Genomic DNA, 12,395 nt, shown 5'->3' with positions numbered 1-12,395 from the left:
CTCACTAGTTCAATCGTATGTGCCCTCCAGAAGTTTGCACTCTGCAAAACATCTAAAGACTCATCTTTTTCACCAGCACTTAACCAACTGATACTAGCACTTACCCTTTCTTTTCTTGTCTATCATATTCTTCAAAAAAAAAAAAAAACTGTGTATGTGTACTGTGCTAGACTGACACTTGTCATGGCATTTGTATACTGTTGTTGTTCCCTTGTTGGTCTGATTGCTTCTATTTTTCTCATTTGTAAGTCGTTTTGTCTGCTAAATGATAAAATGTAAATGTAAATCTTTAAATATACTCCAAAAGAAGCTATAAGTTACCCAAAAATGTAATCAAGTAAATGTAACTCGTTACTACCCGCCTCTGTTCTCTTCCCGTTCAGTGATCAGTATAAGGGATTGGTTTGCCTGATATTTGACGAAGTCCAGTGGAGGGTATTTAAAATTATTTAGATCCCTTTGGATATTCAAAAAAGGTATATAAATTATAACTTTTGTTCTCTTTTGGTGTATTTTAGCTTTGCAAGGGTGGCTTGCTCTGTGACATGGTCTAGCCTCGACATTGCTGTTTTGCTTTTGTTTATTTCCATGGTTTCTTTTGTGTTAGAACTGCTGTTTTTGTTTATTATTATTATTAGTAGTAGTATTTGCTGTTAATTTGGAGATTTCTCTCGAGTTTTCTTGGTGACCATCTGTTTATTATTGATTTTGTTGAGAGTCTATTTAACTTTGTGATTTGTGGTGTATTAATATTGACTTTGTTGGTAATTATTTATTTTTTAGGAGAGGGGCAATCCAGAGTGGGTGGGCTATCTGGTGTGGAGCGACAATCCGTCTCCTTGTTTTGTTTAAAGTGTGGGGTGTAGGTTCCTTGCAGTGTAATTTCACTCTCTCTCTACACCTGCTTCTCCTGGCGTTAAATACTCTCTCCACACCAATTACTGAAACAAGAGACAGGTGTTGATTATTTCCGTTCAGCCCGCTCACTCACCGTTCGTTTCCCAATTCTCTCTCCCGCTGCAGACTTCGCTAAACCACGCCTCCGCCTCCACATACCCCCACCACCCGACTCAGGACGGGGAGCCATCCGGACTGCAGCCCCCACTCCCCCCCATTTCTGGAGAGGAAGTCGGCCACAGCCATCTGAACACCCGGCCTGTGGATCACCTTGAACTTAAAAGGCTGTAGAGCCAGATACCACCGAGTGATCCACGCGTTGGTATCCTTCATGCGGTGGAGCCATTGCAGGGGGGCGTGGTCCGAACAGAGGGTGAACTCCCGTCCCAGGAGATAGTAGCGGAGGGTGAGGACGGGCCATTACTTAGACAGTTTTATTACTTAGTCTCTCTCTTAGAGAGCTTACGACTAATGTACAGCACCGGCCGTTCCTCTCCCTCCATCTCCTGAGACAGGACTGCACCCAGCCCCCTGTCCGATGCGTCTGTCTGCAACAGAAAAGGGAGAGAAAAATTAGGAGCGTGTAATAACGGCCCGCCACATAGGGCAGCCTTCACTTGGGTAAAGGCCTGCTGACATGGCTCCATCCACTGGACTGTATCAGGCGCCTCCTTTTTAGTAAGATCAGTCAAGGGGCTGGTGAGGTCCGAATAATTAGGCACAAACCGTCTATAATATCCCGCTAGACCCAAGAATTGTCTTACCTCCTTTTTGGTCTTGGGACGCGGACAGGTCGCAACCACAGCTGTCTTATCAATTTGGGGACGCACCTGTCCATGTCCCAAGTGGAAGCCCAGATATCTTACTTCCACCTGCCCAACCACACACTTCTTTGGGTTGGCTGTGAGTCCAGCCCCCCTCAGCGACTTCAAGACCGCCCTCAAATACTGCATATGCCGCTGCCAATCAGCAGCGGCATAGACAGCATGGGGAGGCAGGACCTTGTCCATGAGGCGCTGGAAGGTGGCCAGAGCCCCGAACAACCCGAACGGAAGGGTAACGAATTGGTGTAAACCAAACGACGTTGTGAAGTCTTTTCTTTGGATAATGGAGACAAGGGGATCTGCCAATATCCCTATATACATCCTGAATCCACCAAGGCCGGATAAATACCCCCCTTGATACTCACAGGTATTTGGTATTCGCCGGCCTGACCGATGGTGACCTGCGGGGCTACCAGGATCCGGATCATTGTCCCCACGTCCATCATTGGACACCTGTCCACAAAATGGTCCGGATCCCCGCAATGCCAGCAGGCCAGCCCAGACCTTCCCCCTGCCCCAGCGACGGGGAGTGGGCTGAACGATTGGCGTGGAGAGAGCGGAGAAACGGAGGAGCTGTCCCCTCCAGTGGTCATTAGTCCCGCCCCCCTGGGTGGGGCTCTGGAACCCGCGAAGGACCTCTGGTCAGACCCGGCCCGCCCCCGGGGCAGGACTCGAGGAGGGCCGGGTGGCCGGGACCTAGGGAGAGGGACAGGGTGAGAGAGAGGGGGGGGGAGAGAGGGAGAGAGAGAGTTAGAGGGGTAGGGGTTCGCCGACTCCTGGGCACGCCACCATGTGGTCCTCCGCCAGAGTCCAGCGACGTGGGGCGGTGGCACTGGACCCACTCGGCCGTCTTCTTTGGTAGCCGAGCGATGAACTGCTCCAGCACCACCAGGTCGATGACATGCTCCATGTCACTTCCCTCGGCCAGTAGCCACTTGCGGCAGGAGTCCCGGAGCTGTTGGCGCACCGGCCACTGCTCGCGGGGCCACCCGCACGCCTCCGCCGACTTCTGGAACTGCTCCAGGGCCTCCGGATCGTCCTGGGGCCCCATCTTGTGCATCGGCAGATGCATGGGCGTTGCGGGCGGCCCGGTGGCCTCGGCGCGAACCTCCCGATCAATCCAGCTCCGGAACCTCTCGCGGTCCTCCTGCTGGGCCTGGACGAAGCGCCTCTCCTGGTCGGTCCTCAAGTCCAGCAGGGCCTGCTGTTGTTCGCAGTGCAGGACCGCGAGGGAGGCGATGATGTCCGCAAGCGGCGTGGAGGACGGGCTTTGCATGGCGGCGGCGGCGGTCCTTCTTCCGGCACCAGTGTAGAGGAGTTCAGGGGTTGAAAGGAAGAGGACGAGGGGTCGGCTTTACTGCTGACAGTTTTATTTACAATATCAAACAAAGACGTGCCTCTCGCACCATAAACAGATAAACTCTGGCGAGTTGGTTCTGGCGTACACGCTCGTCAGCAGCGGGTCTCTCTCTCTCTACACCTGCTTCTCCTGGCGTTAAATACTCTGTCCACGCCAATTACTGAAACAAGAGACAGGTGTTGATTATTTCCGTTCAGCCCGCTCACTCACCGTTCGTCTCCCAATTCTCTCTCCCGCTGCAGACTTAGCTAAACCACGCCTCCGCCTCAACAACAACTTAATTGTTTTGTTATCTTGACATAACAGAAGTTTTTCTTGTTATAACGACTTACTTTTCTCATTATCTCAACATAAACAAAGTTGTTTCTCGTAATAACGACTTAATTGTCTCATTATCTCAGTATAACAAAAGTTGTTTTCTCGTTATAACGACTTAATTGTCTCATTATCTCGACAACATAACACAAGTTCACCAACGCGTTCTGTGTCATAAAATAACTGCTTATCAAAACCAAGGTTGACTTCACTGTATTCTGTTTGGACCTCTATCTTTATATGTGCTTCTTTGAGGCACATGATTGTTAGTTAAAAAACGGAGATGTTCTGTTTATCTACAGTAAGACGGGATTTAACGATGTAGGCTATTTGTGATGTGCCTCTTTTCCTTATTATTAATATTTATTGTTAATCATATTGATGAGAAATGTGATATATATGTAAAGTGCATAGACTAGTTTAATTCAGTTTTGTTCTATAATGTTGTAATCGTTTTTTTCTATACACACACTCACTACACTTACACATGAACGCTCATTTCAAACAGAAGCTTGTAACGCACATGATATCTGTCATAGCATACAATGACTACCATAAATATATATAAATATAATTTTATTTCAAATAAAGGGAAAATTAAAAGTGAGTTTAATCCAAGCAGCTCTAAAAGATCTTAGAATATTTGTGGATCCTTCTGAAGGCGCTTGGTGTACTGTCTCTGGAAAAATCAACAGTGATTGATCAGCCTTTATTTATGTATTGTAGACGTTATTACCTAGGCAAAGCAAAATTTGCTGAAATATAGACTACAGTAAGAGCGCCCGGTTGTCCATCAGATGCCTGTCAAATTTGAGTTTGTTACTATAGCAACAGTAAAAACTGCCATGTCTAACGAGAAAACAACTTTCGTTATGTCGAGATAATGAGAAATTTAGGTCGTTATAATGAGAAAACAACTTTCGTTTTGTCGAGATAATGAGAAAATTAAGTAGTTATAACGAGAAATATTAAGTTGTTACAACGAGAAAACAACTTTCGTTTTGTCGAGATAACGAGAACATTAAGTCGTTATAACGAGAAAACAAAAAGGAAAAAAATTATAATGCATGGCCGCTTAGAACTTCCATAAACTTGCGTACCTTCTTGTTGATTGGTATTTCCCCTGGTATTCAGCCAGGGGGTTGTAGTCGCTACTAGTGATAATTTTATCTAAGCCTATAAACCTTTAGGGGCTGTTCACATATCGCGTCTTTTGCGCGCTCAAGTTCGGTATTTCAAATGTAACCACACGGTATGCGGTTTTTTCCAGGCGCATCCGCACCGCGTCGAGTTAAAAACATCTTAACTTTTCAGAATGCCGCAAGCAGGTCATGTGACAAGAACCAACCAATCAGCTTCATCCTTTTCCGTAACAACTTTTAAAGCTCAGCCAAGATTAAAGAACAGCTGATCATAGCTGTATATGGATAGCCATTTATAAATAAATTTAGTAGCAGAGCTACCATAAGCGATTTTTAGTGCTGCAAATCCATTTATCCTTTGCTGAAATTTCCATGTCTTCATGGCTAGATCAGGTCATGGTTGCTTAGCAAGGACAGACACCTCAGGAGCGCATCTGCCTGAGCGCTTTGGAAAGAAGGAGAAAGTGACACGCCTAGCGTTTTCCACACGTTTTTAGGCGCTATATGTGAACAGCCCCTCATGCTACATAAGGTTTGTGACTGTCAAATGATAGTTTTGAGATGCTTAGAGATTTCTGCATGTGTGTTTGGTTAATATAATTTGTAAATAACTGTACAATTTAACAACGTAATTATGGTAGGTTGGCATTAATGAAAAGATTGGTGTTTGCATTATCTGTGTTTTTATCTGTTTTGTGAAAGATCGGTTGCATAAATTGTTGCATAAACTGTTGCATCGAATGGGTAAGCCTCACTGACCATAGAATAGAAAAGGTAAAGTTGTCTAGCTGGGAGCCTCTTGCTGGCATCCGGTGGGAGTTCAATACTCACGACACCAAATGGGTAAGTCTCTGAAAAAGAAACATTTACTCCGCTGGGAGCACTCTTGCAGCACCTGACAGGGAGTTCAATACTTGGAGTAATTGAGTTGTATAAAGGGGGTGCTATAAGGATTACTTTGCATAGTCGTTTAGCAAATCCAATAAGATGCTTCCAATAACGTCAGAAAATCTTGGTTCTATTTCATACAATTAAATAGAATTTCCTGTGTCAGTGTACCCCAAATAAGTGCCATGAAATCTTTATGTATGAGCATAGCTTGGAAGCTGAGTTGACATCAACTTTTGCCAGCCAAGTGCTAAGACCCAAGACTTTTTTTTTTCTACCTTTCTCTCTCCATATTTGTTGCATGATCATTGTTCTAGGTTGGGAGAGAGAATTCATCAAGAGCAATCGGTGATTTTGCTTGAAAACAGTAAATTATATGGAGCTGGCAGAACGATTAGGAGTTTCTTATTCCAGAATTTTCAGATTAGCCACTCCAATGGGCTAATGAGAAACCGAGAATTCGGGGCTTAAAAATGCTGATCATAAATTTGGAAGGCTATTGATATAATGTGCTTGTGCATATATATTGTTTGTGATCCAATGTTAAGTTAGTTAAATGGAACAGTATAATTAATTGCTTTTCATATTTCACTTAGACCATTGCCTCATTGCTCCTCATTGGTGTTTGCATTATCTGTTTTGTGTTTTATCTGTCAGCTCCATATAATTTAATAAAGCAATTTGAAAGGCTATTTTTTATTAGGTCTATATATATATATATATATATATATATATATATATATATATATATATATATATATATATATATTTAAACCATCAATAGAACTTATTATAATCTCATTAATCACCAGAATAATCCATGGAAAACTGTTACCCATTTAATCGTTATTGACTGCTTTAAATGAGGGGTCCAGGATTAGTGCCCGGATGTTGTGAACCACTGGAGGTTTCTCCTAGGCAACAGCCTTTGGTGGAAAGGGCAGAGATATTGATATAAGAAGAAATTGTGATTTTAAATGAAGTAGAGAGCTGTGAGGGAGATGAGCAGGGGCCGCGATTGTCAGGGGAGGCAGCCTTCTCCTGCTTAATAGCGACCTCTGTGGTTTGTGGTGGGAAAGTGATGCCTGCATTGTTGCCAATTTAGCCATTTTTTCTAGCATTCTAGCAACTACTAGAAGTTAAAAGACATGCATTTTCCTCCTAACCACACAAAGAAGCAAGTACTGGAAAGTTAGCCAGTGCGGCACATTGGCTAGAGACTTGGAGAAAAGTGCCTAGAAATACTCACGTCACATGTGTATTAGGTTGCTAGTTCCACTTGATCATTAATTGCACTTGTTGGTTGTTTGATTGTTTACTTGTGGTAAACCCATACACTGTGTGTCTATAGTTGTTAATTATAAGAGACTAATAATTTAGATCGTAGGGATCCGCTTGTTTACCTTCGCGAGTAATGAGCGTTGGAATGAATCAGTGTTTGCCTCAGACTTAAATACGGTCAACTACCAGATGGAGGAATTGTAGGCATGACTGAATATAAGCGGATGCTGGGGAAAAATGGAAAAGACGCCGCAGGTCAAGCCGCAGCGTCGGCGAGAGCGCGTAGCTGGCCGAGCAGAACAGCAGCGGCTGCAACGAAGCCCGGAGCTTGGCGGTGGTGTCTGTCAGAGAAGGAGCGACCCTGGGGCCGGCATATTGGCTGGAGAACCGAAAAATCCTTAGTATAGATCTCGTCGTTTTAAGGGAGAAGCTGAGTCTGACACGCAATGGGAAAAGGTGCAAACCGAATTCTGATAAACCGTCAATGGATAGAGGTAAGTCAGCTGTATTTATACTATGGTATTGATTACTTGATTGTGGTCCACCAGTGTTGATTAGGCTAAGTATCTGACGCGCTCCTCCCGACCCTTGTTACTAAAACTTCATGTTGTGTTAACTCACTTTTTATCTAACACAAGTGCTCCATGATTTATCAACAATACTAATGGTCAAATGAAATAGATAACTTAGGTTTACTTACTCTCAGGGCTCTGAACCGGTTCAAGGAATGAAAATGAAAACCGGAAACAAATGAAATTTTGACAGGAACAGAACCAGAAACAGATACAAAATCAAATTTTATAGTTCCGAACAGAATCGAAAATTTAAAATGGCCATTAACCGGTTAATAACGTTATTTTATCGTTCCATTTAATATTTGAAATTTGCCGTCAATGAATCATGAATTCTATTAGTACGTCATATGCAAATGTGATGCTGAAGCCAGCGAGTGAAATGTCCTCTCAGCTGTGAACTCATCATAGGTCAGTCTCAATGGCAATGCACCGCCTTAAAGTTTATCTGAGGATATGTGAGATGAATTCAACAGATCACACACTTGCAGCACTTCTGTGAATGGAGAAAACAGAGAAACGAAAGAAAAAGAAATTACGGTTCATTGTGACACGTTCCAAAGTTTTCGGAAATGAAAACGAAACTGCAGAGAGAAGTTTTCTTTATTTTGCAAAACCTTTACAGTTTTAATTATTTTGCAAAAGCTGACAGCTCTGAATAATGTCTTGCTTTTATATAATCAACCAGCTTTGGTATGACCATCGCGCTGACACAACATCATTTTGCTTTATTAAATCCTGTACATTAAAAAAATTAAAGATTTAAAGAAACAAATAAAAAATTAGACTGCTCCGTTGTACAACATGTTGCATTCAGCGTGACCGTGCCTCACTGTGCTGATAAAGCCAATGTGAAGGATGATGTTTTATGTAGATAAAAGTACAAACACTATATAATAAATAATATTTTAGCATCCAGATACATCGGGAACAAGGAAACATTTGGATTATCTTTGTTTAACAGAATCCTGGCTTCACAGTAATATACCAAATAATATGATAGACATTGCTGGATATCAATGTTTCAGAAAGGACAGAAATACAGGCAAGGGGGGAGGAGTTTTGATATACATAAAAGATACATTTAAATGTCACATAGTTGAATTGAAAACAACTCTGGAATGTCTAGCTTTGAATGTTATTTTATCACCTACAATGAATTTGAATATTGTTGTTATTTATAACCCACCTTCACATAACACTGCTTTTTATGATGAATTAAGTCTTGTAGCTAAACAACTTGATTCTTATAGAGAAACTGTATGGTATGGTGATTTTAATATTAATTGGTCGGGAAAAAGTGGTAAACAAAAATTAAAAACAATTATGACAAAATTTAATTATCTACAAATGATTAAAGGGCCCACTAGGATAACAAGGCAGACCAAGACCCTGATTGATATGGCATTTACCAATAAACCAGAACATATAACAAGGACGTACAATCTGATAACAGGTCTCTCAGACCACAACATGATTCTGACAGTTAGAAAACTGACCAGAAAGCGGCTACAGTATTTTGGCAAATCTGGTTGTGATAAATTATCATTTATCATTCCTGAAGCTAAAACTGTGCAGTTCGAAAGAGAACTTAATAACTTAAATTGGGAGCAGATCATGGCTGTGGATGATGTAGATGAGTGCTGTAATTCTATGACTACAGCTATTTCAGGATTAATAGACAAATTTCTAATAAAAAAAGATGTAGTAAGAAAGACACTGTACCATGGATAAGTAATGAAATCAGAAAACTTATGAAGAAGAGAGATCTGGCTCTGAAAAAATCATTATGCTCAAAAATGAATACTGATTTGTTAACCTACAAAAGTCTAAGAAATAAAGTGGTGTTAGAACTACGTAAAGCAAAAGTGTCATATTATACTCAATTTATAGGTAATGCTAAAGGCAATAATAATTCCATTTGGAGACACTTAAACAATCTGACTAATAAACCAAATAAACAGGGGATCAAGGAACTTAACATAAATGGAAAGAACATAAATAATAACGCCGTTATGGCTAATGAATTAAATACATATTTTGTGCAATCAGTAGAAGAACTAATAAAAGATTTTGAGTCTAAAAGACTTCAATCATACAACTGGAGTGACTTCAGTAGATTCGTTTCATATTACAGAGGTTCCGGAGACAAACATCTTAGAAATTATTAATAAATTGTCATTCCAATAACATTCCAAAACAAATGATTTATATATGATGAATAGATGGTTTTTAAAAAAATATGTAACAGTGTTAGTTAAACCTCTTACATATCTTGTCAATCTTTCTATAAGAACCTGTACATTTCCTTTAGGATGGAAAAAAGCAGTAATTGTGCCAGTATTTAAATCAGGAAGTCAGAACTCTATGTGTAACTATCGTCCCATATCTATTTTACCTATTTTATCTAAAGTTATTGAGAAAGTTGTAGCAGCACAAATGGTTGATCACTTAGAAGCCAATCAGTTCCTCCACCCACAGCAGTTTGGTTTTAGATCAGGTTATTCCACTGAAATTGCCAACTGCTGTTTTATTGATAATGTGAAGAAATCACAGGATAGGGGTGATGTGGTGGGAGCTGTTTTCCTTGACCTTAAAAAGGCATTTGATACAATCAACCATAGTTTACTTTTAACTAAAATGTCATCTTTTAATTTTTCTACTAAGGCAGTACAGTGGTTTGCGTCTTATCTTCAGGCTAGAGTACAGTGTGTTAAAGTTAACCAGGAAAAATCCTCACTCTTGAACATCAAAATGGGCATACCACAGGGCTCCGTACTTGGTCCTTTGTTGTTCAGTCTTTTTATTAATGACCTACCATTACACTGTTCAGGTGCCAGCTTCCAGCTCTATGCAGATGATGCAGTTCTTTATGCACCCGCTAAGTCACCAGAGTTGGCTGCTGATGTTCTCTCTGCATGTATGGCTGATGTCGGACAGTGGCTCAATCAAAATCAGTTGGTGCTAAATTTTACAAAGACAGTCTCCATGTGTTTTTCTATTAAGAAACTTGATCTAAATAAAAAATGTAAAATTAACTTGCAAAATGAAAAAAATCAATCTGTAACAGAATTCACATACCTTGGATTGGTTATAGATCCTCAACTTAATTTTACTAAACATATCAAGAAAATCTCTAAAACAATACAAAAGAAATCTCAACTGTTTTAAATTAATCAGACACTATATACCAAATCAGGCAGCCCTACTGTACATGCATGCTATGGTGTTTTCACATATTTCATACTGCATGACAGTTTCGGGGCATGCAGCTCCATCTGCAACAAAACACATTGGTTCACTTTACAATCGAGCAATACAAATTGTGGATAAAAAGCCAATCCGCTATCATCACTGTTACATACTGGAGAAATATAAAATATTAAGCTTTGAAAGCTTTAGTAATTTATGTTTCCTAAAATTAATCTTCAAGGGTATTAATAATTTAGCACCTGAGCCTCTTAGTAAATTTATTGAAATAAAGAACAACCAAAGAGTTACTAGAAGTAGTACAAATCATAACTGTACAATACCATACTGTAGGACAAGCTTTGCACAGACTGCCTTTTCTGTTAAGAGCTGTAGGCTATGGAATGCATTACCATCTGATATTAAGGCCATACCTGTCTTCAAAAAGTTCACTTCCAGGATTAAGCTGTGACTAAAGACAAATCAAAATTGTATACATTTTTAATTGTTGTTATAATTGTGTATGATTATGTATGTATGTATGTGTGTGTATGTGTATATATGTGTATATCTATATATACATAGTTTTGTAGTATTTCTTGTTTTTATGTATGTATTTGTTTTATAATGTTCTTAGAAATGCCCAACCAGGGACAGGAGTTGAAAATTAGCACTAGCTATAAACTCTATATGCTGCACATCAGTTACAGGCTTTGTATTGTAACTATGTTTGCTTGTATGGTCCCTGTTAAATAAACTTTAAATGAAATAAAATTTGGATTCGTACCGGATAAGAGATGCAGGCATCAGCTTCAGTTTAAATTAATTTGTTTTTGGATTGAGGTTTTTATAGCCTAAGCTTGTTTTGTTTTCGAGAGAAACTAATAGCTGTTTTTATAATGTTTGTAAACATTTTGCTTTAGACTACAGGCATTTTAGCCTTCATTTTTTCGTAATGTAATAGGAAAAATAAAATGCAATGCGCAACTTTAGTTTTTTTTTTTTACTTTCAAAACGCAATCTTTCATCCTTATGGTTTTTTATTTATTTATTTATTTATTTTTACAATGCAGCAAATATTTTTAAATATCTTAAAAAAACTTTGATGTCTTTAAAGTGTTGATAGATTATTTTTTTTGTAGCCTACATTTGGCCAAAATCTAGAAAGATTACTAACCACAGCGGGTTATTGACTAACGTTAGATCTCTATTTTTTCTTTTTCTTTTTGAGTAAATAAAACACTGTACTTTATTATTATTACATTACTATTATTGTAGGGAGTGAAATTTAAGGTTAAAATTAATGATAACTTTAAATAAGATCGCGAGAACAGAGACCCGTGATTAGAATCGCGGGAGAGAATGGTCTGCACGCAGTTATGAGAGGTAGAGAGAGAGAGAGAGAGAGAGAGAGAGAGAGAGAGAGAGATGATGATGCACACTGTGTAATCAGATGTGGCTAATTCCTAATGTTCACCTCTTCATGTTTAATAAATCAAGTGTTATGATCTGCCAAGCTCCCTGTCGGTGTCCTCCTTCCAACAAAACCAACGAGCTAGCGCACGGTAAGAACTGTAAAGCCGGCATAGTCTATAGAAACGACGCGCGTATCATTATTATTAGGCAAATTATAGAGGCATAATATTGTTTTAAAAAAATAAAGTTATTAACCGGTATTTTTTCCACCCAAACCGGTTTCGGAACGGTAATAATTCAGAGGAACGCAGGAACAGAAACGTTAAAATATCGATTCTGCTCGGAGTGAACCGATTGAATTTTCTTTTCGTTTTCAAGCCCTGCTTACTCTACATAGATTTGTTTATTTACATTACTTAGATTAATCTTGTGTTTACTCTACAGTTTACTCTACAGTAGCTCAACAAATATGATTTTAACACATGCAAACCGTGTTATTGGTTTCTAATAC

This window comes from Carassius carassius, chromosome 12 (assembly GCF_963082965.1).
Source record: "Carassius carassius chromosome 12, fCarCar2.1, whole genome shotgun sequence".
Lineage (NCBI taxonomy): Eukaryota > Metazoa > Chordata > Actinopteri > Cypriniformes > Cyprinidae > Carassius > Carassius carassius.
The sequence above is the reverse complement of the archived record's forward strand: the minus strand, read 5'-3'. Positions refer to the sequence as shown.